This window comes from Columba livia, chromosome 11 (genome assembly GCF_036013475.1).
Source record: "Columba livia isolate bColLiv1 breed racing homer chromosome 11, bColLiv1.pat.W.v2, whole genome shotgun sequence".
In the NCBI taxonomy this organism is placed as follows: domain Eukaryota; kingdom Metazoa; phylum Chordata; class Aves; order Columbiformes; family Columbidae; genus Columba; species Columba livia.
The window spans coordinates 9,118,158-9,145,221 of record NC_088612.1 but is presented as its reverse complement, the minus strand read 5'-3'; the positions used below and the strand labels follow the sequence as shown (position 1 = coordinate 9,145,221).

The following is a 27,064-nucleotide window of genomic DNA, read 5'->3' as shown; positions in this document are numbered from 1 at the left end:
GGTGCCAGAATGCCAATATGTTTAGCTTACTTCTGATTTTTGGCCTTATGTTTTATGTTAAACAGGTTGTTTAAACTCACCTGTTGAACTTGAAATAACTAAAAGGCTTCATATAGTTGGGACCAGGCAACAGTTAGTGGTTTATTTGAGCTTTTGTAGTTTCCAGGTCTCTAGACTGGGCCTTTGGTGATTGTATTTGTACCTTAATACTATAGGCTGCCTTGTGTTTGCACCCAGCAGTTCCTTTACATTTGCTGGTATTTGCCTTTGGTTTACAAGCTCACTGGAGTATTTTGTGAGTGGTTTCAATGTATATTAATACCAGTAAGTACCTGAAGCTGTCCTAAGCTGTGAAGGGCAATTTACCTGCTCTAGGTAGAGATTGTCTTGGCTGGTTCTTTTTCATATGCACCACCAACATAGTGTTGGAGCCAAATCTATCATTTAGAGAAATGAGAAATTTTTTTTGCCCTTCTGCTGAGGAGACAGAAAGCTGGAGGCTCGATGGATGTGTCCATGGGCTATCTATTTCTCTAGTAGTGTACTGATTTACCTAGCGGCTCAGCAGAAATGTGTCCTCAGAGCTATAGTGGACTTGTACTGTTAGAAATGAAAACTAACTGGCCACAAGAGGGAATGTACATAACAAACTACCAAAGGATCATATTTGCCCTTATTCTGGGCACCAAAACAAGGTTTATTCTCTGCTTAAGTCCAACTTAACCTTTCAAAATACAGGCTACACAGTGCAATGATCACACTCAGTGGCTTAAAAACTTCGGTGACTCCTGAGTCTTTTAGACAAGACCAAAGTGATCTCTTATGGGCACAAGCAGTCCTAAAAAGACCACAATGCAGCAGAAATTTCTTTTTGCAAGGACATGATCCAGAAAGCTAGAACTGTTCTTCCTTGTGTTCTCAGTGAATTTTCATCTGCATCCAACACTAAATTCAAACTCTGCAGTCGTTTGGGTCATCACGCTACCATCTATCTCTGAGGAATGATTACAGGTGATGAGTTATTACCTTTAAATAAGGGGTAATTAATGCTTCCCACTCTGACTTTAATGAAAAGATTTCCTGATGGGGGGGACAAGGAATATATTGTATAAGTAATGCCCCTTTGGGAGTTATTGGCAGAAAGTCTGTGGTTAATAATTTGGAGTAACAAATAAATGTGGGCAACTTGTGATATATGTATGGAAAAAGAGGTGTCAAATTATTCATTATGAATTATTCTGCCAGGTCTAATAATAACCCAGCTGTTGAGGAGGAAAAGAAAGCTAGATCTGTCAGTGCAGACAGACCCTTTTGCAGTAATTCTATCCCTTTCAAACAGAAAAATATAAACTTCCTCTGAGAACAGAAAATTAGATAAGACAAGAAGAATGGGATCCCTGCTCCAAAACCTTTTTTTTAGCTTAATGTACACTAATGGATATTAAAAGATAGTTGATTAACGAATGACAGGCACACCAACCAGCTGAAAAAACACATTTTGGCAGTCAGGACTTGCAAAACCCATAGGTTAAAGACAAATTCAACCTCTGTCACTGCTCTCAGTATGGTCAGGTGCCCTTATCTGGGTAGAAGTGTTTTTCTGAAGAAAATCCACACTCTGTATGTGTATATATATAATATAGGTATGTGTGTACATACACACACATTCCCAGTTACATCTTCGGGCAGATTTTAGGAGCCTGTGTTTACATGTAATACCTGAAGAAACTTGATTCAATGGCAAACCAGTGTCTGGTAAAAGGTGGGTCCCATTCCTGGTGAACCCTCGAGTTCCCATCTGACTGCAGGCAGGTTCTTCCTCCCTCCTTGGGCTTCTTATTTTCCTTCCACAGAGGTGGTGGTGGAACATCATCCGTTAGTAGTTACAAGCTGCTTTCCTACCTTTTTGATAACGACAAGTGTAGCTGGTGCTTTTTCGGAGAGGATGGTGTAATAAATATCTGTGTATCAACCTCATTGTCATTTGTGAGGAACGTTCTCCTGAGTTCCCAGAGCTGGAAGTGAGCAAAGTCTCTTAACCCTTCTGGGTTTGGTAACTTGGTCCCAAACTCTCTCAAGGCACTGAAGGAGATTTTGCTCAGCTTTGCTGATTTTGAAGAGAGCACAGTTTGAGCCAAAGCAGTTCATCTAAAACCATGTGAGCTGAAAGAAAATAATTAGATTTCTGTAAGGCTTTGTCATGTTTGAATCTGTTGCCTTTAAACATAGGGAAAAAAATCTCTCTGCCATGTGATGCTTAGTCAGGTTTAACACACTCATGTCAAAGGGCCTGAAAACATTCATACTTCTTTACTGATGAACCCTTTTCTAAAATATTAATAAACTCACCTGGCAGTCTGTATGTCATCCTTGCTTTGCATCTTGCACACTGTGTTCACGTCTGATTAAAATGTGAGCTGTGCAGGGCAGGACCTATGTGTTCCGTGCTGGCTTGCTTACTGGTGCTATTATAAATAACTAAGATAATTATCCAATATGTTTATGACAACTGACTGCTTTGGGTCGGCATCTCCAAGTGTCATCAATGAAAATTCTGCAAATGGAGGGGTTTGCAGACTCCATCGCTGAAGATGGATTAGCTGGAAGCTTTCAGAGCTATAAACAATGCACTTTCCATTTGCTGCTCCGTACTGTATGGACTTAATCAGAAACTGTAATTTTGTAGCGTGAGTAAATGGGTGAGAGACGTCAACAGCGTGAGATAGAGGCATTGTCTTTCGCAATGCCAAATCCCAGAATATTAAGAGTTTGCCAAAGGCATTTCAGAGATAGGTTTCCTATCTTCATCAATAATTTAAAACATTCCCAAGTCTCCTCTGAGTAGCTCAGAACAAGAGCTGAAGGCATGGATGTCAGAAGGCAGAGTGACTCCCAATTAGTCAGGTAGAGTGCTTTCTTGTTGACTCAGCCAGGGCAAGGGTAGCTATAAAACCCAGGCTTAAGTCCTTATAGATTCCTTACTAGTTTTTCTTCTTTAAATCCATGGTAATTTGTAAGAGATGAGTGGGCAGTCTGGTCCCTAATCCACTGGGGTGCTCATTAGTGCCAATGAAAAAACACACGGGTGGTGGTGTAAGTTGGCGGATCTAGTTCCTGACAGAAAATAGGTTGGAGAATCAGTACCATATTGTATGTGAGCGAGAGCCAGCAAGAGGCAGCAGCTTTTAAAAGCTGCTGGGAGCTGTGGCGTGACTTGGGGGCATGATCAGCCAAGGAGAGTTTGCGGTGATGCCTTCTAAATTGGGGCTTCTTTTATGAAAGCGTTGCCATTAGGCTTGTCGTGTACATGTGGAGTTATGAGGAAGCGATGCTATTTGGTTCCTCACACGCGTGGCTCTTATTAGAACATTTTGGTGTTGTGCAGAAAATTACTTGTTGGCCCCTAGAACTGGGTCACACGAGTGAGTTATCCTGAGTCAGCCAATTTGCAGCAACTCTCTGGCTGCGTCTATCTGGATGTGTCATAAAACTCTTGAGCGTGCTATCTATTTTTGAGCATGCTAAACGTGTTTATTTACCACACAGCTTATTGTGCGCTAAACTCATCCACATGGCAGGCAATTTTCTAGTGCTTAGGCCACTGTTTGACCCAGCTGCCATGGAGAAGGCTATATTAAGTCCAGCTGATCAGGGCTGTCTCCACGGTGGAACAGGAAATTAGTCTCTATAGCTATATGACTCTGTCAGCTTTTCTACACATTTCATACAACCAATTTCCTAGAATGTGCAGCTTTTCCTACCTTTTAAAAAAAATTTTGTGTGGGTAAGATTATTTTTGTATTGCAGTCTCTAATGTGCTATTTAAATTTAAGCATGACACTAATTATCTTTTTTTTTTCTTTTTTTTTCTTTCCCTGACACTACTTAGTGTACCTGTTTATTCCTTAGGGCTTTAAAGCGGCATGTGATTCTGTCTAAAACATGCTGGTTCCTTGCACTTGGGTTAGAATCATCTTTTGCTGCACACTTTTACATTTTAATCACAGCTTGGCAATACTGGTCTGGCCCAGTGGCAGCAAGTGACTGTGAAGCTTTCTTCCTTGGGAAAAACATGTATTTTTCAAAGCTGTGCCTTGTACTGTTGAGATCAGATTTAAATAACTGGTTACTAAGACAAAGTTGCAAGTGCTGTGAAGATAGAAGTTTGAGAGATTGAAGGAGCTCTGCGTAACTGCAGGTTAAGAGAGAATGAAGAGCATGGGATTGCAGTGAAGTGGGGATTTCTTTTCCCCCATAGGCTCGTGTTCTAGCACTGCCTCTGTCATTATGCAAAGCTGCAGATACTGTTGCCCAGAACTGGAGTCTTGGCTCTTTATTACATCTGTATAAGATCAGGACTCTCATTCCAAGAGGAACAGATCTTCAGCTCCGCACCTCAGGCTTTCGAAGAGCATGGCATTTTTAGCAGTGAGGCGAGCTGTGGTACAGTCTCTAACACGTGGCTTGAGTTGTCTGTGTAGGAAAAGACCCTCCATGCATGCTCTTTGCTCATGGCAAATAAAAAGGTAATTCATGGAACTCAGATTAAAACTCCAGAACCTTGATGCTCTGGGTCTTCTTACTTTTTCTGTTAATATGACAGAACTTAGCTGCGGGGTATGATTTGACATTCAATCTCTTTGTCCTGTGTTCTTCAACTCCCGTGAAGCTCTGTGATCCTCAGCAGGACCAAATTCTCATCTAAATTGCTCTGCTTTGGGTCTAAAGCTGCTCCAGTACACTGCAGGGATTTTGTCCCTGCTCTTCCCTGCTGTAAAGTGCCAACTTGTGAGTGCTTTATGCCTTGAGTTTTACTGATCGGGTGGCTCAAGAGCTGGTAATATGCCACTGGGCCAGTGGCTTAATGCAGGAATTACTGGAAGCAGCAATCTTGGAGTGCTTTTCATGAGGATAACAAGGCTTTTGCAGACATAAAAAGCAGGAGAAATGCTTATTAGTTATGGGGAAGGTGAAAGGCTTAGAAAACTGATTAGTGTAGCAGTGTGGTCAGATTGAAATGAAAGCTCAGTGGCATAATCGTTAATTGGGTGCTTACTTACCTACTAATTTGAGCTTGGATGTCAGCAGTACTGCACTTCATCTCAAACCAGAGGTCAGGCTTTAATGCTACATCATAAATTACGTAAAGGCACAACACTAACAATTAGATAATTATGGAGACCCATGCTGTTGCAATTTAACTGGGCAAGTTCAGGGCAATCATGACAGGAATAGTGCTTAACCCTGAATCTGCTGCCTTTCTTTCAACCTGACAGCTAAATATATGTGGCCAAGGAGGTACTCAGCCGTCTGGCAGCCCACAGGTTAAAAGCATCTTCTCCTATTAGTCAGATTCATCAGATGGCCTGAGTGAACTCTGAGGCAATATTGCAAAAATGTTAATTATGGTTCAGAATGAAAAGCCTGTGTTTCAATCTACAGGAGATTCTGTGCAGAGCGGAACAGTCAGAAGAGTTTTTCTCTGCAAGGCGGCATTGTGAGGTTTTTATTTGTTTCTAAGCCAAACCTGCATGTACATTGGGTTTATTTACTTTGCTAAAAGAAACCACCAAGCCAAAAATAAGGTAATTCACAGGGAACTCGTTGCATGCACCCACACTTCACAGGACAGACCCACAAAACCTCACATTTTGAGTACTGGAGTCATTCGCTTGCCCACAGCCTTGTGCTCGTACCTGCCTGGCTGGCAGTGCTGCCTTTTGAGTCTGGCCTAGTAGAGCGCAGATGAGGCCACTGCAGAGTGTGTCCCTGCTGTGACCACACTAGAAGGCACATTGCCCAGCTGCAGCCTCTGCTGATTCTTGCTTGTTGGTCCCAAGAGCATTCACCGTGGCTCCTCTTGACGCCCATGATGGCTTTTAATGGGGAAAGAGTTCAATCAATGCTGGACACTTGAAAATTCAATCCGCAGAAGAGATATTGAAGATCAGGGTGGAAAACATCAGCTGAGTGGATTGCAAAGTGATTGACAGCGGGATGAAATTAATAACGTGTGGATCTTGGGTTGTTTGGCCTCATGGTTTCAGATATAAGGAACATACTCTCATCTGGAAATATGTAATGAACAGTGATTGCTGTGAGGTGTTAGAAGCCCACAGGCTTTATTGGATTTAGGCCTAGGACTTTTTTTAGTGCTGTCCTTTTAGTTTTGTTCCCGGACCTTTTGGCAATCGGGTAAATCGCTCACACCATAATGTTTGATTGCCTCTGTAAACATTGAGGTTTTGTTTGTGTTCTGGATTGGGCTGAGTAAACAAAATGAATAAATAAAAAAATACATATCTAAGAACTGCCCACTACTGGTATTTTGGCACTGTTTACCTTATTTGGGGCACTTTATGTCATTCAAGAAGAAAAATGGTCTTTTGAGGAAGTATCTCCTATTAATAGTAAAGGTGTCTTATGGTGCACCAAGCAATATTGTCATGCTACCATTTTCATTCCTGGGTTAAGGGACTGTGTACATTAATTTAGTAATCTCTTCATTTAGCTTTGATAGCTGAAATTCCTTCAGGTGCTAAGTTTGTTGTAAAAGTGCAAGGAAACCCTTAGCTGTGGCACGCTGCTTTGAAAAATAATCTTATAACCTTTATATATATATATATATATACACTGCAATACAGCATGGTCAAGTAATGATACATCTGGTTACCTATTATTAAGGGTTGAGTTATGGTATACTTTTTGTTTTAATTAGTCTGCGATAAACAGAAACTCAGGGGCCGTTCTGCTCTGGTAGTTCTCATTTTTCCTGCAGCCTTCCCTGCCCTTACGGGTTTATTAGTGTAGAAAAAGTGGCATGTCGTACTTACAATGTCTAGACCGCTGTGGTAAAGCAAGCGGGAGGCTGTGCGCTTGGTCTGAACCGAACGTCCGTAATACAGTGCTGGGGTGCTCTGGCTGTGTCTGGGTTGCAACTAATTTGGTAGCTACAGGGTCTCCCTGTGCCCAAATTCATTCACAGCCCTGCAAGACGGGCTGCAAATGGTGCCTGAGCCAGGCTGTCCCCTTTTGGGGTGCTCTGCAAAGCATGGGGAGAGGAGTTGGACCTCTTTGCTGCTTGAGAACTGGATTTTTAAGGATTTTTCTGTTGGTATTTTTTAAAGGGCTGGATGCTACCATGAGCGGGGTACACCTGGCTGTGTGGGTCTGAAGAGCTCTGCACAAAGAGGACTCAGTTCAGCAGTGGTCATTAGGGATTTTCTGGCCTTTATAGAGAGATGGCTCGGAGTAGGGGGACCAGCACTCCCTTCGAGCGGTAAAATCAATCCCATTCTTGGCTGCCATCCTCCCAGCGCTCCCCGGGGCAGAGCTGGGGCAATGGGTGTTGGGAATGTCCTAGTGCTACACAGGGTTATGCTGGGTCTGCATCAGGGTCTTAAAAAGCCTTTAATGGGTTGGAAATGATCTTCAGTGCAGGGGACGTGCAGGAGGAGCCTAGCAGGCACGTTGACAGTTTTGCCCTCCTAATAAATTTGACACTGCTTTCCTGCAGCATTTGTGGGTATTTACTGCCATACATCATGGCATGAGTCCCTTTCCAAAGGGGCTGGTGCCTTGGGTCTGTGACAATCTGATCAGCGCTTTAGACCATGACATAAAAAGACCAGCAATTCCTCCTGGCAGGCCTAACTACCAAAAAGCATTTTATAAATAAACCCTCTTACGGGAGCTGCCAGAGAAAACTCTGTCCTTAAGACAGAGCGGACCCAAATGCCTTCAACTGTGGGCCAAAGGCTTTTTTTCCAAGTGTAGCTCCTGTGCAGATCCTTGTGTAGACAATTGTTCACAGCCAACTGGAGGATGTGGCCTGCAGATCGGTGCTTGCCCGGACAGCCCCGGGCCAGACACAAACCGCTGCCAACCTTGGAAATTTCACTGCGCTATTTGGTCTTTCTCTTAAAGCTGTAGCTGCTGGAAGGAAGAGAGGAAACTGGAGTTGCAGTTTTCTTTTCAAAAAGCGTAGTTTTGTAGAGCTGAGAAAGAAAGCTGAGCAACATAAAGCAAGTGTGCCCTAAAGGTTCAGGAAGCAGAAGGTGAATGAAAGGCACCCGCAGTGGTTTCCTTTAGAAGGATCACTTGATGTTTGACCTGTTCACGTGGCTTCCTGACGCTGGTGTCAGGACTTCTGCATCCTTGGGACTGGCGCCAGCATTCACAGAGCAAAGAGCAGAGGCTGGCGCTGTCGTTTGCTCATCTGGCCGTGATCCCAGGCAAATGTGACAGCGAAATGCTGTGCCTGAAGCACATCAAATGTTTGCACTATGGGTTAAAGATGCAGCATTGATAAAGCACTTAATGCTCACAGAGTTTGGTGCACTGTTGCCCATTCATGGGGTTGATTCAGTGGCAGCCATTAGAAACCCTGGCTGTGCTTTAATTATGTCCCTTCACTATCCCTATCCTCAAAAACCAGAAAATATCCATAGAAAAGAAGAAGTTAACTTTGAGCAGTCTTTCTGTCTTCAAAAACTTGAGCTTCTCCCACTGTAGTGTCTTGCATACTGATTACCACGGGGTTTATTGCTGGTGGATTGGGGATTGGATTGAACAGAAGAACACGTGAACTGCTGGCCAAGTAAATAGTGTAATCTCTGCACATTGGGAATAAAGCTACAGGTCCAATTTACTCAATATCTGTGAAGACCTGAAAGCTGTGGCTCATCCCCTATGTCTCTGGGTTACACTTCAGCATCAATAGTGCAGGAGATCACCGGTTCTCCAGGAGTTCAGCAGCCTCTGCACACAAAGTAAGGAGAGAAATATTGACAGTTTTGCTGGGAAGAGTTTTGCTCTGTTTGATCTGGACCTTTTCTCTCTCTTCTGTGGACATTTGTTTACAGTCAAATCTGAAACTTTAACTGCTTTTGTTTTTGAAAAGGTGAAAGTAATGGGTTTTGCAGAACCAAATTTTTTGTCTTGTGCATAAAGCAGAGTTGCACCACTGTACACCAGTATATGACTTAAACATGCATTGATTTTTTTCCGAGTGAGCTTCCAGTAAACAAATCCCATCACACTTAGCCCCCCAAAAATACTGACAAGTGCAATGTTGCATATGCTGAAATCGAAGTTATCTTTAGGAAACATGGCACTACATGATCTTGTCTGTACGTGCTATCAGGAACAGCAGTGCTGACACTAGAAGGGGTGGTGAATTTAAACAGGAGTTTGGCAGCCAGTGGTGCCCAACTCCAATAACTGCATGGTCTGAAAGAACAAATTCTGTGTCTTGGTGGTGCTGCTGCATTTGAATCAAAAGATCCTGACTAGTCTGCCCAGGCCGAGACTGGAAGTCAAGCAGCAGCAGCACCTGGGACTTGATTTCACTTCTTGGTGAAAAAAAAGTTGAGTTCCTATTGCATTAACATTTATTTTTGATACAAATGGCAAAACAATTCAGCAAATGAAATCTTTAAAGCTGAGAGATTGAGTAACAAGGGAAAGAAAACGTCAGTGCAAGTTAAAGCAAATTTAATAAAGCAAATAAAAACAATATACTGACACTGAAATATAATCTTAACGCTCTGACTGCAACTAACTGAAGCCAGGAAATTCTCAGCTAAGTGTTCCCTCGGCCCTCTTAAATCAACCCATTTTGCTTAGGCATTGTTGCACGTAAGCGCCTTTATGAGATGGCCCCAAAACACTGGATGATAATATGAACACTAAGAAGATATTTATTTTGTCAGCTGTGTGTTTGGATATATCTGTGGTGGATGTATCAGCACTGATTCTACGAGCCATTTCAAAATCAGCTAAGCTTGAAGTATATGCTTACACAGTTTGCAGAATCAAGGTCACTGTTCTTCAGGAAAAGTGCATTTCATAAGGTGGTACTGAAGATGCAACAGTATTACTGAGGTCCCTTTGTAGATATTCTAATGTTGCTTTTCACAGATACTAAAGAATTGATCTTCACAAAATCTGTACATTAAGGAACCTTCATTGGCCTGATGAGAGGCTGAAGTCCTGAGATTAAGCGGTTTATCAGCAGTCTCGGAAGGTGTGTGTGGCAGTGCCAAGACTTGAACGTACACTCTCAGTGCCTCCATTCAGAATTTTATCCCTGAGATGTCCCACTTATGGACTGAGAAAAATTAAAAGGTTCAAAACTTGGGGAATCTGAACTGCCCTGCAGATGTATTATAATTTGGTGGGTTTAACACAGAGCTGAGAGGGGACTCACCATGCCCTGCTGGGGGTTAGGATTTGGTTCTGGCATCTGAGGGCCTCCAGAGCTGGAATTGACCGGAGTCCTGCTTGACTTGGGACAAGGGCTGGGTCAGGATGGAGCTGCTGCACATACCTGCTTTGGAGCTATGAGAGGACTTCTCTTGTTTGATTCCCCAACATTGGACACTTTAAAGATTCAGCTGGACAGGGTGCTGGGACATCTCAGCTGTTATAGACTGGACTTCTGCCAAGACAGGTTGGACCAGATGATCCTTGAGGTCCCTTCCAGCCTGGCATTCTATGACTTTGAGATGGGTGATGAGCATTCTAAGCAGCATGGTTTACTCAATAGCATTTTTTTCCCTAAAAAAAACCCCACAAAACACCTCAAAGAAAATGATGGCCTTGAAAAAGGAGATTAAGAGTGACACTTGTGTCTTTTTTCTATCTTTCACTGGAAATTGGGCCCTTACAATATGTTTGGAGTTCTGATTCTTCATTCTTATGCAAAAAGCCTTTCTTACATGAGTAATCCTGTGAAAGCCTTCAGAATCTGCTTGAATTGTTAGGTCTACAGGTCTTTTGAGTGAGATAATATAAGCACAGGTTTGTGCTAAGTGCTTGTTCTTTTGTGTCCCCACCTCTGAGGAGTCAGACCAGCAAAATTAGGACCTCCTGATACTGTTTGCAGTTGAATAAGAAAACACTGATATCAGCCAGATCTATGCATTGATTGTTCTTCTTGCTTCTGTTCAGAAAATACACCTAATATTTCTCTTCCGGAAGCACAGCAGAAACAAACAGACTTCTTACCCAGGTTCACCTTGCTGCTGGATTCCATGTCCAAGAAGCTTTGACCTGCCTCTGCCTCCCGAGCCCTCATTGCTAGTCCTGACTGTCTCTTTATTGAAGAGCCTTCACAGCCCATATCCATCCTGCTTATCACTCTTACTCAGTATTGACAAATCTGTGCCCGCTTTTGACAGGCCACAACTAATTGATTCTCTACCAGCAAAGTTTTCCAGCAAATTCTTTTGCAGTATGTGCCCTTATGAGTTCCCCATGGACTCAGGGAAAGGTAGTGAATGTCTTCACAAATACCTGGTTTTTGTAATACTTAAACTATGCTTCCTGTCCTGCTTTCCCACTATTTTAAAAGCCTGTTGGAGACAGAGGAGCAGTGACATGATACCGATCAAGAATTCTTCTTTGCTTATATTTTTTCTCAATTTTTTTCGTGCACCGCCACAAGCTGTTTGCCTCCACACTGTGTTTCTATTTATCACATTTGGATTGTGAGATCTATGGGACTGGGGCTGTCATTTTGCACATCCCCAGAATACTGAGATCTTAATCTGTGCTTAGGATTTCCACAATTTCTGGCAGTACAAACATTACACAGCCTCCTCTGCTTGTGTTTACATGCAGGAAAATCCAGTAAACCCATCTGGATATAGCTCAGCCCTGCTTTTAATTCCTCGGTGGTGACCCACGCTGTCCATGGCTGAGTGCTTGGGAAAGGCTCTGAGTGCTCCTTCTGCTGATCTTTAGCACACCCAGTGATTTAAGGCAGGTATGGCTACCACACTGAAAGGGTTAGACGCAAAGATAAATATCAGCACCTTTCCAGGTTACAAGACACTCTTGGTTTCTTCCTGTAGTGTGCTGGTGGGAAGCTGTTTTATTTCCTAAAATCCCATTTTTTCACTGTAGTTATTTAAGGCCTGACTTTTCTTAGCTTTTGCCTTTTTGTGGCTATGGGAATATAGAGCTGGGCCAAATCACAGCGTAGCCTGAGCTGTCAGTCATTTTAATAATTATTATTAACCCCCTGCTGATGCTTTTCCACATGAAAGCAAGAGTCTCTTTGGCACTTTTCTTGCTTTTCTTTAAAAGACGGAAGGTGGAATAACAAAGTTCTTAATTAGCTGAGGTGGTGTTGGAAAGCTCAGTGTCAGATTTCCAGGTCAGTGTTTGATGGAGGAATGATAGGGGGAAGTGATGCATCGACATTGATTAAAGAGCAGTGATGAAGCAAGATAAAATTGACATTTAATTCTTCCCAGCTAAAGTAATGTGACTGACAATACTTAAAGGTGAACAGTCTTACTTCTTGAATCAACAATGCAACCTGTAAAAACACCCGTCACAGCAGTCTCTTCTTAATTACTAACATCTAATTAGCCCCAAATCACTGTAGCGCACTGATTAAAATAAAAGGTGCCTGCCACTCTTTCTGTTTAGGGTATATCTGAGAAGGGCAGAGGATATGAAATTAACTGGCACTTATAATTGTTTCATCCAGAGACCTTGCGAAGAGTCCTCAGCTTTTCTCTCTATTCTCTGTTCCTTAGTCAAACAGAACAGTAATCCCAGATGACTGTGGGTTTTTTGTGGTGGTGTTGGTGTTGTTTTGTTTGGTTGTTTTTTATTTTGTTTTTTCCTGGATGCTGAGCGGGAACAGCTCACTGGAAGCACTGAGAACCCCTAGAGGGGTGTGGGAACACTGCAAAAAGCCAAGCTATTGCCTTTCCTGCTGTTAATAATGGGGAACAATTAATATTTTATAGGACTAAATTTGTTACTTTGTTTTTTAACTGTAGTGCATTTTAAGCTGCTTTAAACCAGCAATGTAGTGTTGCCTTACTTTAGCAATAGAGCAACCCAGCCTCCTTCCTTCAAGTTGTCAAAAGGCTTTTGATGATAGTTTTCCATCCCTTAGCTTATTTTTTCCTTTGGGAAAAAGAAAGAACAACACCAAAGCACAAACAAACAAAACCAAAACAAAACCACAAACCCAAAACAAACAAAAAAACAACAAACCAAAAAACACACAAAGGAATTAACAAATATAAATCCCCCAATACCTTATTTTCTACAAAGGATCTGGAGTGCAGCTGATTACTCTGTGGATACTTTCATATTGCAGAGAAGAACATTCAGGCGATAACGCTTGAAGTGGCAGATAATGCTCATTTTCGAGCTCTGATTGAGTTGAAATCTTGCTTGTTGCACCAAGGTGATGAAGACAGAAGATCCTGGAGAAGTAGCGTCCTTTTATCAGTAGATGGTAGTATAACAACGTGGAAGGAGTGGAGCTGCTCTAAGGTTGTCCCAAGAATCCAAGCTCTTACACTTGAATCTTAAGTGAAAAACAAGACAAAGAGAGGCAGAGAATAAGTTTAGACTCATGTTTTACTTTTCACCAAATAGTAGTTTACAGCAGAGGGAATTAATGTATGGTTTTATTCATGATTTATGCATGGTTTATCTAGAGCAGCATGAATAATTGATTGTTTTTGTTCCCTGGCAGTGCAAGAAAATTAAAATAAATATTTTTTTTTTTTCTGAAGCAAAATAAAAAAAAATAGGAAATCAAACAGTGAAAGGGAAGGAACAGACTCTTTTGTGTCAAAATAAATGTTTTATTTCTCTCCAAAACAACTGTTTTGTTCCATAAATGCTTTCCTTTTAAGGATGGCTTGAATCATTTAACATAAAATTAAAGGAAATTGCCGAGCAAAACAGTTGTAGTTCAGTTCTGGCTTGTACATATCAAAATAACAAGGTTTAAATGTTTCCTTTCCTGTCTCAGAGTCAAAGAGTTTGGTGAAACTGGGACAAGCTTCCCAGGAGATGAGTGCTGCCAAAACTGAAATGATCGTGAGAATGTTTCAACCATGGCAGCAGTCATCCTGGCCCTTGTTTTGGCCGTGCTGCACGTGAATTTCCAGCTATGAAAATAAAACTAAAACAGAATAAACCTGCAGAGGGGCCTCATCCCTCTGTGAGCCCACATTTGTGAAACCTTGTAGGTTTGGCTTTTTTTTAATTAAAAGCAGACTTTTCCTGTATGTGAGCACAAGGATCCCAAGGGCTGGATTCGCAACGTAAATGCACTTAGACTAAAGAGATCTGTATTGATTGGTATCAGTAGAGGATCTGGCCCAGTAGGAACAAACTCTGCTTTTTGATGTAGTATTGAATTGTATGTGTTGAAATCTGTGCTTTGGAATGAAAATCGAGGATTTGATAGCAAAAAAGAGAAAAGGAGGGATTTGCAGAGATACTGGCATCTACTCTTTTCACTCTCCGTGTTCTCTTATTAGCAAAAGCACAGTCATAGGGGGGATGTTGATGAAGCGAAAGGGCTTTTTGGTTACAACTGGATTCTAAACCAAACCCTACTCTATGTATTTGGTAATGGTTGACAAACAACAGCTTTTTTTTTTTTTTTTTAATGAAATTCTGAGGGCAAAAGGAATCTATGAAAATTTCAGATTTCAAGCATATGCTGACCAAATCTGTAGCTCATTGAACAGCAATGCTATTTTTCTTCACCAACGTATTTTCTCCCTCTCTCCCTCTTAGATTATTTGCTGCTAAAATTATATTAGAAGTATTATCTATTTTTAAGTCCACTCTAATAAATGTACCCATGAATTAAAATCAATGCTAGGATGTGAATGTATGAATGAATAATAGAAGAAAACCGCTAATACCATATCCACAAGAAGGAGGGGTTTGTTGTGAGAAGTCCAAGGTGTGCATTACCATCTTTTTTTATTGCACGCTTATGTGCGTTTGCAATTTAAAGCAAGGTTAGGAACTTTGTGGCCAAAGCATCATCTGGGATCAGTGGTCTGGGATGTTTCCTCAGCCCATTGTGGGTCTGGGCAACCACCCCTGGCTTGGGATCCGTGGTGGGTGCCCCCGGCTGCTGGCAGAGGGACTGTGACTTTCTGTAGAGGGCTAAGAATTTCTCCTTGTATTAGAACTACATTTTTTTTATGTTTATGTGGTGAAGCCTGTACTTTCAGGTGGAGCCCCTTCGTGTAGTGCCCAGGGTTGGGGATGCTGTGGCCAAGAGGAGACCAGGGTGGATCTTGGTGGTTCTCGAGCTGGGTGGCTGGGATTGCAGTCTCAGGGGTGTCTCTGAAGCCAGGGCTGCTACCACAGACTGGTTTACAGTGGGATTTTTCTTCATCTTGTACTGGTGAACCTCTCTCTGCAATACGGCTAATTCTGCTGTTGGAGGCTGTGATAGGGATGTAATGAGAAATGGTTCTTCATTCTCAGTTAGTTTAGTGGTTGAGATCAGTGTGTGTATGTAAGTGTGCATACATATATGTGTGTGTATGTATAGATATATCTCCATATATACATCTCTTGTGTTCAGTGTTCCTGGAAGTAACTCCATGAGGAAAGCTGTGTACAAGCTCTTATTGCATTTATTTTGCTAAATTTTGCCTTGTATTCTCCTCCTGCTCGTTCTGCCTTTCTGGGGGCCGTGCCGCAGATTTCCTGCCAGACAAGTGATGTGATTGCAGGAGCTGTGGAGAGCTGGAGGGGAAGGCAGGGGGTCTTTCACCAGTAGCATCTTTCCACGTGCTCAAGAGGACCTGTTTTGTGTTTTGCATAGTGTTGCTGGCCTTGGGTACAAATCCTGCTCAGCCGTTTGCTGGTGCAGTGGCTCAGTGCCGATGAGCCTGCCTGTGTATCTGTTACTGATACAGAAGTACCGCTCAGGAAGGGGTCTGGTAAACTGCGACTGAGCGAGCTTAGCACTTTAGGCTGCAGATGACAAAATCTATTAAAGTGCGGATATACTTGGAGCATGTGGAAAAGGAGAGGACACACGAAGACATTTCAGAATACTGGAGTGCATAAAAAAAGTCATTGCCTGGTACGTGCAGTACTTTTATGGGGACACTCAGGCTGCGTAAGTAATATAGTAACAGCGTAACTCACACTGCAAATGCATTCTGGCTGTGCTGCAAGAAAAGCTGTTATAGGAAACTTTCTCTGTATGCATTTCCAGCTAAAGGCACAACACTCAGGACAAGGGTTTTGCTGCCATATCTGAACAAGCGCACTGGCATCTATTAGGTTAATAATTTTCTGAATGAATTGTCTCTATGCCTTAAAAAAAAAAAGGGAAAAATACATTAAAACCTATTCTGATAAAATGAAAGCATAACAAACTGGCTAGTCATAGACAAACTGACCCAGCCCATTCTGACTAGATGTGAACTTGTGTTTTTGTTTGTACTGAGAGATGATGCCCCAACCACAGCTATGTCTCAACAGAGACATGTGTTGTACTTAAAGGAGAACCCCAAGAGATGGATGACGTTTATGTCTGTGAGGGAAACCTGTGCAGAAAGAATGGTGCAATTGAAGAAAAAGACTCAGTGACTTTAGGTGGCTTTAATTAAGGTGAGAGTGGTGCTGCGTGTACCCATTGTTTATATCTAGTGCTTGGTGGCCAGCTACATGAACAGGGAGTATCTTGTGCTAATGGATTATATCCAGCTTGGCAGGAACCTCACTGTTCCTTCCCAAAGAGCAAACACATAACGTGTGTGTGCACATCTGGGACTGACACTAACACAGCTTGGTAAACCTGTGCTATGAAACTGCAGTGTGATGGAAAAACATGATGGCTATGTGCAGGAGCTCACATGGAGAAGATGCAATAAATCTTGCTTCCTGTTCAGGCGGGGGAACCTTCAGATGACAGGATACCTAAAACCATTCAATTCTGTTGTCTTAATCCTATTCCAGTAAAACCAACTGTCCAGTCTCTTGAAAGATGAGCTGTTCCATGAGGAGCTGCGTGAAAGGAGAGGGCCCAAGCTTTGTGGCTGAAGCTGGAGAAGATGTTTAGCAATGTCTTGCTCAGCTCCAGGGAAGCTAGGCTTTGTGCATGAGGTGCCACAGCATAAGCAGGACAGCCACATTATGCTGTGAATATATAAAAAAGCCAATTGCCAGCAAGGAATGGGTGGTTACAAAGGGCCTTCTGAGGCTCAGTGTCGCTGTAGGCTTGTCTGCACAGAGCAGGTTGAGAAGAGAGGAATCTGCTCGGCAGGTAGACTCTGTGCATTAGATGTTTAAATCTTAAAGCCAGCTTGCTGGTTAATTTAACAGAAATTACTGTTTGAGTGCTTCGGAGACAGCTGAGCAGAAGGGCAGGCTTTTACAGCAGAGGTCAGGAACAAGAAAACCAATAGAAAAAGGAAACTGTAGAAGAGAGAGAGTAAAGAAATATGGACCCTCCATAGCCCATGTGAAGGAAAAGATTGCTGTATTTATAAGGAGTGTCATCTCAGGTCAAATATTACTCAGCAGGTCTGAAGAAAACGACAGAAGAAAACACACCAGGAAGAAATAAGTCTGGGGTGAGTGACTTCTTGTCCTTGCTAGAGCAAAGAGATGTCCCTGTCGGGAGGCCCTGGGAAGAGGCAGCTCCCGGGTCTGATGAGGTGGGACCCAGCTCTGGCAGCACGTTTGCTGAGAGAGAGACAGCTCCTGGCTTTTATTTGTGCAGCTGTAGACCAGGGCTCTTCCAGCAATACGGCTCTTCTTGCAAAGAGAGAAGACGCTGAAACTTAATAGGAGTTTCCATTTCCTTCACTTCCGAGCTAGTGCCACGAAGGGGTTTGCACAGCTCCTCACATGCACTCACTGGCTACAGTAATAAATAAAAAAGAGATCACCCAGGTATACCCAAAGCCAAACTTTCATCTGAAAACTGCATCTTTGATACTAGGATCATTATTCACTTATACAGACAAAGATGAGGAGTGGTTCAAATCTAGGGCAGAATTCCTGTCATGCAGGTGGATGCTGAAAAACAGGACTGACGTGTGTGTGTGCTGTGTTCAATAACAGAAGGGCAAGGATTAAAGCATTTCACAGGCTTCTCTGCCTCACTGAAGGCTCGATTGAGAACATAAAACTCTATGTGTAGACAGAAGTTGTTTAACATGATTTTTAAATAATACAGTCAAGTTAGTAATTTTCTTTGTAATTTTTCCAGCTGTTTATGTGCAAGTTGCCTCTGGAGAGCACCCTCTGTGCTCTTAAAATCAGGAGTTGAGTTATATTGCTGAACCAGTTATATTTAACTAAATATTTGCTTTTGCATCATAAAGGCTACCCATTTTTTTTGCCTGATAATCACTAGAACAGAGAAATAGGGCACACTTATGCAATGTCTGATATTGGGTCAAATTAGCTGCTGTTCTTGAATCTTTGATGGTTTGGCTGGTGTTCTAGATAGACTGTGCTCAGAAACTGAAGCAACTGTTATTTGACTGCTGTTCCTCAATAACCTGTAACCGATTACATGAGTAACCAGATCAAGTATCACAACACTTACCTTAATTCTCCTTCTCCCTGCAGTCATCTGTCCCCCCCTTACCATGGCAGTCGTTACCTCCAGCACAGGGGTGGGATTCTTCTTCTGCTGAACTTCTGCAGCTTGAAAAAGTCATGAGGAAGTCCTGTTCTAGTCTTCTGAGGGAAAAAGGCACTCCTAAATTGTGATTAATCTCATCCAAAAATAGATATTTAAAGGAATGAGATTAACACCCTTCTAGGAGCTCTTATTTTGGTCTTGCCGACTACCTTAGACGTAGCACTCACAACATCTAAAAATAGATGTGATGAATTTGATCCTTGGTGTCCTTCTGTTAGATCTGATGTAAAGACTGTTGCAGTCGATGGAAACACTCTCACATAGCAGTAGTTATATACTGCATTGATCTCATTCCTGATTTCTTACTGTGCATTTTAATTTGAGCCAATACTGTCTCCTCTTTCAAGAGGTGGAGAGAAAACACAGTCAATTACACCATGAAAGCCATGAAACTCTTTCAGTGATCCAGACTGACTAGGAAGTTACATTTGAAACCATTCAACCATTCCATTAAAAAATACTAGGGAGCGTGCATCCCTATAAAATAATGATGGGCAGAATAAACTGTCTGAAAGTATCTCGCCTACTCCATACCATTTAATCAAGAAGCAGTGAGTGGAACTGGCCTAACATTTACAAAGGGAGAACTGACACAATGCATATTTGAACACCATGAGAAATAGCATCACCAGGGACAGAGAGTGAGTTTAGTTAATAATGAATGGCACATCCTATAAAATACCATTACACAGTGTTCAAGGCCCAAGAATGATGACATAATTATTAGGAGACTGGGAGATTAAGATATAATTTAAAAAAACATGACAGGGGAGGGTGTAATTGGGGAGACAAAATACACAGGAAGTTTGTAATTTACATGTCAAAATACCTTTTTCATGTTTTGATTGGATTGGACGCCGCCTTTCCACTTCATTTATCTTGGCTTCAATTAGAGGCAGGAGAAATGACATCTCATGTTCATATTCTTGACACACACTGCTCATAGACACTTTCTAATTCTAACAGACAGTGAGGGGAAAAGGGAAACTCGATTCTGCCTCCGTCATGGACTTCTTAGTTAACCCCTAATTTGTTTCTAAATGAGGCTGTCACTGTGGTTCAAATGAATATGCGCTTAGGAATTGGGGTGTGCATTTGGGTATTCGCTTGAATGCAGGGCTTTGCATGTTGTGTGGCTGGTTGTACCCAAAAGCTGCTTAGCTGGAGTGAAAAATAAAATAAAAAAACCAAACCAAAACAACTAAGAGCATTTTACCCCTCAAAGAAGAACTTTCCTATATGAATGGTGCAGACTTTTTTATCAGAGCAGCCATATTTACAGCACACCTGTAATCATACAGAGCCATCTCCAAAGCAGAGGATGTGAGTTCTGATTTTCCCCTTTGGCAGAATTTTTGCTCTTTTCTGTCTGTCTCTTTTATCTGGTGTCACCATGTGTTTCCCATTGAGCTCTGAAGTCTGCTTCCATTTTTTACAGGAACTGTGCTCTGTTTTACACCCATCCCCACCCAAACACATCCACTAGAAACGTCAAAGGTGTGTTTGAGATAAAGCCATGCGTTTCATCGGGACTGAAATATCTGCTCACCTGAAGGCATGTGCTGGAGTCTTTTCTCTCTTGGCAACTCTAATTACCCTTTAAATTCTTCTTGTGCTTCATATCAAAATCTGAGCTTTAGTTTTTTCCAAAGGCTGTTGGTTTTGGTTTCCGTTCTTTGCAGAGAGGAATGCACAATTTTGAGGTGCTGGCAAGACGGCAAGAGTTTGCGTGTCTATAGGACTTCTGACCTCTAAAACTGGATGCCCGTTAAAGCATTCTGAAGTTTCCAGATGCAAACTGAGGTACTCAAAATCATCAGTCACATTTGAAAACAGGGGAGGCAAGTCTCAGGCTTATCAGTAACTCTATTCATTGAATTCCCTTATAAAGCAAAATTGCTCCTGGAAATGCTAATCAGGAAATATCAGAGAAATAGCAGTCCTTGAGAGATCTCCTCTGAGAGGGGCTTTGACTCACCAGACGGAGAGAGAAATCAGAGCAGCTGCATGAGGTCTCTGCGTATTCTTTGTGTGTCCTGAATTCTATCAGAAACCCCAGAAGTGACATGAAACTGGATGAAGTAGGCAGTGCTGCTGTTGCTAATGCTGTTGCATTTTTGATATTTAAGGCACCCGTAGCCATGCTGGGATCATTCACCACCAGGGTCCCTCTACCACTGGCAGGATCACACTACTCCTGTTAAGTACAGTCAGGTCTGAGTGTCTTGAAAATGGCTTCAACTGCAAGGTAAAATAAAAGAAAAAAAATAAAAGAATGCTGTGAGATAAATAACTGACTTAAGAAATACAGTTTTGGATCAGACCAGTCATTCATCTAGCCTGGATTCAGGAGGAGTATGTGACTCTAGTCACCTTCTGTAGCCCTTTCCCTTCATACTCCTCCAGCATCCATAATCATTGGATTAAAGATGTTAGAGGGCACATTCCTGCCTACCCTTTTGATGGACCTGTTGTCCATGAATATCTCTAATCCCTTTAAACCCTGCAGATCCTATCTGCCTCCACAGCCTCCCATGGCAGCAACTTCCAGAAGTTCACACAGTTTTCGCCAACAGTTTTTCAGTAAAGCAGCCTAACATGCATTGTAAAATTTACGAGTCACACCTAGAGAGCCTGCATTGGATGTTTTTGGAGTAAATATGATGTAGCACTGGATTTACGGAATGGAATTTTTAGCCATGGCATGGGTTCATCTCTGTATTCAGTTTGTGGTGTGCCCATCTGAAGGTATCTGGGCAGTAAAAGGACTTCCACTATCTATGCTGCTGCAAAAGTTTTACACATTAGCAACTTGTGTGCTAATATGCAATACCTGGAATCACCCAAGTTAAAATTTGCTAGTTCATAAGTTATTCACATGCATCCATCCCATTTCTGCTTAACATTGAAAGGGTTTGTTGTGTATGTCAATGTGAGTACATCCTGTGGTTGATTTGTTTTTTTCCTGTGTCTAGTTTGATGATATTTGAGAGATCAGCGCACCCTTGCACTGACTGTTCTAATAAGAATTACACGAAAGACGAGCGTACGCTGGCAATAGACTATTCTCAGGAACCCATAGTTTACCATGGGAGGGGCTTCTGGTAGCAGAAATTATATTTGCCACTGTGTTGCATGACCCACTTTGAGCAGCGATATATTGATCATCTGGAAAAATCCCTGGCCTGGCTATAAAGAACAAACATGCAATAGAAATCTGTATGTCTTTATTTCAGTATTCATCACAAACAAGGACAAAATGGAAAATACAGGCCAAGGGCCTTAAGTGGAGGCTGTGGTGCCCCAAAGACTAGGGCTAGCACACACTCCATACATCATTAAGCCACTGGCAAAAATGCACTGAAGCCCTGCCCAAATTTCAATTCTTACACTTCAAATAGTTTCAGCTCTCACCAGACAAATTAATATTTAATGCACAAGTGCACGCTGTAATATTCCCAACTGTGCAATCTGAGATTAACAGCTATTTCATAAACCAACAAGGCCCATTCAATTGGTGACCATTAAATTCTATCACGCCGTTAAACCCTAAAAGCTGCCATGAAAACACGGTTAAGATCCGTGTTTGTCGGTCCATTGCTAGAAAAGGGGATGTGACAATGTCAGCACCAGAAGTCATCTTATAGTTCCAGCAAGGCTGTTCAAAACAACAAAGGGAGTCATGAAACAAATTCCTCTTGGAGTTGCAGTTTGAGTCTTGAGCAAAGTAGATCCCGTCCACAAAAATATATAGTTTTTAATAACTTCATAAGAATCGATGGGAATACATTGCACCATCTATTACAGTTTTTGTTTCCTTGTGCTTCTCTATGGATATGTGTACAGAGTCCCCCTGTTTCTGTGCTCGTCCTGCGAGGGCTACATGATTCATGGATATTTAATCAGGGTGGCAGTGAAGAGGAGTGGCAAGGCAACTTCACCCCTGCCGCTAGAGCAGGAAAATGCTACTTCATAAGAGGTTCTTCAGTCTATCAGTGAAGTTATAACAAGAACCAGTGTTCAGCTGCTGAAGTGAGATGACTAAGCAGTGGCAAGTTAAGGATAATGGTGATTTTTTTTTTTCGTGTCTTCATATTGGGACAATAAGCTTTTCTGAAAAAAAATTATATACTTACTCCTTGTTTGTTTTTTTTTTTTTTTTCTTGTTAAATATGAAAGAGAGAGGCCCTGTGTGTTATACAGGTTTAAGTAGTCATTCTTCTTTCTTTCATAATCTAGGCTTTCAAGTGAGTTAGACCTGAGTCGAAAAGGAAGTGGTCTGAAGTTAGGTGGAATAGCAGGGTGAGACAATGAACCAAGACAAAGTGTGATGTTAGAGGTGGTGCGTGTGATGTTAAAGATGGAGGGGTGGAGAGATCTGATGGTCGTAGCCAGTCCTAGACATGGGCCCTGGACCAGGAAGGCAGGCCTGTTCCAGCACCATCACACTGACTTTTTGGGGCCCTATGAACATGGTAATGAATGAATGCTGGGCAAACAGGACATTGCAGGCACCCTACTTCTGCTGTATTGTCAGTGTTTTCTGAAGTTTATCAGATTCTGAACAGGAATAACTCTTGAATTAACTGTATAAAGCCACTTTGGCGTTCTTCTCAAGTCTGTGACCATTGGTTGTACACAGTGCAGGCATTTCATTACATGAACAGTCATTACATCTTTGCAAATATTCACCTTTGCTGCCCTGATGTTCTTGATTCCCGTATTTTGCACTTACTGAATGAGCCGAAGGCAAGACCTTGGAGGCCTGTCTGTGCAAGCAATTTTAATGGAGGGCCATATATCATCCATCTGATAAGGGGAAAAGGGTTGTCTGAACTGTACTGCAGCATTATGTTATCATGTGTTGTTATGCCTGACACTGAATTTTAGCATCCTTTTAAATATAGTTTTTTTTTGTTTATATTAGTTTTTTTTTTTTACAAATGCCACCCCCCTCCCGCAAATAAAACAAACAAGTTTCTTGTGAAGTAGTCAACTAATAAAAAGGGCTCTAAAAAGTTTCCTTAAATATCCTCCTTCATCTTAATAAGTGTTTTAAAATATGCAGGGGCTCAGTTTGTGGTTTACTACATGCACTTTTGAACTTGGCATTTTTGGAGGTAGGAACAACCTATTGATAGATAACTTGCCAGTGACAGGTTGTAGTCAAATTTGACTCAGGGCAGAAGTGACCAAGAGCTGGTGAAGTTTAATATCTAATCTGAAATGACCTGTTTGTCTTATTGGAAACCTGAGAAGTTACTCAAATCAGAAAAAAAAGTGTTGCAGATGGTACCAACTGTCACTCCTTGTTGGCAATCACATTAGAGAGGGCAAGAACCTGAGCAAAGCTTTTCAGACAGAGCATTCCAGCTATCTGTCTGCTTGGCCGTTGGAGATGGTATAAAAGGTAAATCTGTTTTGTGGAAAAGAAAAAAAAATCTTAAAAAATGTTTAAACCATACTGATTGCTTACTAAAAATATATATATTTTGTACATAGAAGATATAACTTTCTGGCCTGGTTTTCAGTTGCTGTTTTTATTCCCTGTACACCGTCCCATTACTCTTTTCTTCTTTTTTTTCCTCTGTCACTGTTTTGATTCTGAGCTAAGTATGCAGAGCATAAAAGGAGGAAAAATATTCCGGCTCAAACTGAATGAAACCACATGTCCTCTCACAGACTTTATGTCTGGATTACAATATATCTTTTCGTTTATTTGTTTTATTTTACTGAATAACTAGAGACATTCAAATAAGTCTGTTTATGGATCAAAATTTTGTCTGTAGCTGTCTGCCTGTGATGTACAGCCCTTCTGTAGGAAACTACCCAGGCAGAGGAATGATGCTGGTGAGGTTCATAGTCTTGTGGTGACTTCTGTAGAGCAAGACTTTGTTGTAGCTCCATACTGCAGCTACAGTGGGAAAGGAAGAAAGAGTGGAGAGTCTGGTACAGCTTCTTGATACTCTGGATTAATCTGTTCTCTTCTGGAAACTCCTCCTCAGAGGAGTCCCATCACCAGGTCTTTCACCCTTCATGGAGAGCATGCAATTGCCTTGGTGTGATTGACACAAGCCAGAGGGAGAACGGAGGGTCAGCTCACAGCAACCAAGTTGTTTGACCTGAGATCTGAAGCAGTGTAGGTGACATTGGATGGGCTGGGATGATGTACATTGCACTGAAAATACAGTGATTGTATTGCTCTTGATTCAGGCTCAGACACAGCAAATTAGAGTGATTCAGCAAGGGGAAAAAAATGTGTAGCTCCCTACAGACCAGTCCTTGCTAGGAGGAAGGAGCATTATTTCTTTCAATGATGGAGCTGTAATGGTGGTAATGATATCACTGACTGGAAACAGCCTAAATTTTCATGTCACTATGACAAATAGGAAGAGAGATGCCTCAGGTAAAGCATGAAGTGAGTCAGATGTCTCTTCAAATCAGACAAGGCAGCTGAAGGGATGGATTGTTGGCTGGTGAGCTGCATGGAGAAGCAGCTGAGAGGCATCACCAGCCTGCAGAGCCCCGGGAATGGCTCCGAGCTACCAGACTCAGGTGTGCTGCCAGGCTGCGTGCAGGGCAAAAAATCACTCCCCCCGTCTTCTGTTCCTACCTGCACTTTGCTTTCTACTGAACAAAAGAAATGGGGGTGCATGAATTAAAAGCTGTAACATACCCTGGTCAGGTGTCCAGACTGGATGAGAGGGGATCAGAGCCCTGCAGTGTTGCTCCCTTTAGAGATGTTGATCTGTCCCTGTTTTGCAGGTGGATGATCACCAGCAGTTCACTTCATCTCTCCTTGTTTTGATTTCCACACCTGTAAAGAGCAGGCAAGATTTTTTTTTTTTCCTTATTTAAAAAAAATGCTTGAAAATCTCCCTCCAAAATCTGCAAATACTCAAAAATATTTTCTGTTTCTGACTGGCATTGCCTGGGTTAATTCTGAGCTGTCAGTCCATTCCTTGGGAGATGATCTTTTGTAGACTTCATGGTATTCTCTCATGAACAGTGCTGTCTTTTTGTACAGTACTATTATTATTGGCTTGGAAATAGCCAACACTAAATGATTTCTTTAGGTTTTCTAGCAGGAATCCCAGTTATTCTCTTCTGCTGCATTACACAAATATGCAGCATGTGATGCTACACAGGGATGGGAGACAGCAGCTTTATAAATAAATGCAAATTATAAACACAGGACATGTTCTGTAGCTATGCCTGTAGAAGCACTGGTATTAGTAGGAAGGGACAGCTTTATTTTCACCTGTGTATGAGAGTGATATTGGAATTTTTTAAATATCTAAGAGATATTCTGTGATACTGTGAAAAGGGTAATGATTTGTAGGAATTCTGTTAGCTTTAGAAACCACGTGTGAAAGTTTGGCTTTGAGTTTTAAAGCCTGAAGTTTTGGGGGACTGTTGTTTTTGGTGGGCTAAGGAAAATATTTCCTTTTCTTGACAGTTGAAGCTTTTCTCTGTTCTTTGGTTATGTTGCTGTGCTGAGCTCAGATCCCAGCGTGCAGTCAATTATACACTCGTGCTGCTTTCAGATTCACTTACCTGGCAATGATGACTGTCTGTGAGCAAAATCCATCAGAGAGTTATTATCTCCAAGGCAAAAGCCTCAAATGTTCAGGTATCTAATCTGCCTCTGAAAATCAGTAGCTGTTCTCGAAAACACAAGACCTCAAATGGCTTATTATTCTGGATGCTTGAAGGCTGGAGACACTTTTGAAATATTTTTTGAAGCTTAACAATCCAGGGTTGCCTCAGGTCTACTGGCCAGTATTTGACAGTGTAAGAGGCACGATGTAATACTTGTGGTGCAAAAGGTCATCTGAATCGTGTTATAATTACATGAACCTCTTCATTGTGCACTGTGATACCCACAGTAATGCTAGATAATGGTTTAGGTAGCATGTTAATTGGCTTTATAAAATGAGTGTTTTATGCAGTGAATCTCTAGCTATCCCAGTACTTATGACATGCACACAATTAGCAAATATGCTTCTTAGTTCTAGACCTGTGATTCTGGCCACAATTTCAAGTCTGTGTTGGATCTCCTTTTTCACTTTTAGGACTTGGGGTATCCAGGCTTAGACTGGTTCACTGTGGCTTTTTTTCTCTCCTTGCCTCCACCATTTCCTTGTTCATGTCATAGTGTAAAAGCAATTAAACCTAGTCCTTCTGGTCCATATTGCAGGAGTGTCCCACTGAAATAGACACTATGGTCACTCTTGTAGCATTATGGCAAAACTTTTGGTATTCCAAGAGCAACCTCTGTCTTGGACTAGAGTTGAGAAAATGTAATAAATCTAAAGCTCCTGGTGAGCTAAGCGGTGGTCCTCGTGCAGTATTTTTTAATCATAGTTGATCAGCTTGAAGCTGTTTACTTGCCACAGTTTCCAGGTCTTACAAGGCTGTTGGAAGTTGCGGGGTCATTGAGTTCAGCAGCTATAAAAGAAACTTGTCTGAAAGTTGGCATCAGGTTTGAGCTTTTCATCCAGCCTTCGCCTATTGCTAATTGAGAGAGCGGGACAGGGATATATGGTGGTATGTTTAGTTATTTAGGATGAATCACCACAGACAAGAGGCTCTTAAACT

At 41.9% G+C, this 27,064-nt stretch overlaps 1 long non-coding RNA gene across 3 annotated transcripts; it reads right to left on the bottom strand.

Annotated features, from left to right (window-relative positions):
• Positions 1 to 631: 631 nt before the first annotated feature.
• Positions 632 to 18,941, bottom strand: LOC135580563 (uncharacterized). Of its 3 annotated transcripts, none has more exons than XR_010475402.1 (3): positions 18,365 to 18,879; positions 13,065 to 13,339; positions 632 to 2,163 (listed from the first exon to the last, which is right to left on the bottom strand). It is a non-coding gene; the product is annotated as an uncharacterized LOC135580563 (long non-coding RNA). The 3 variants fall into 3 exon arrangements; XR_010475401.1 differs by lacking the exon at positions 632 to 2,163 and adding an exon at positions 5,476 to 8,760; XR_010475400.1 differs by lacking the exon at positions 632 to 2,163 and having other exon boundaries at positions 8,979 to 13,339; positions 18,365 to 18,941.
• Positions 18,942 to 27,064: the final 8,123 nt, after the last annotated feature.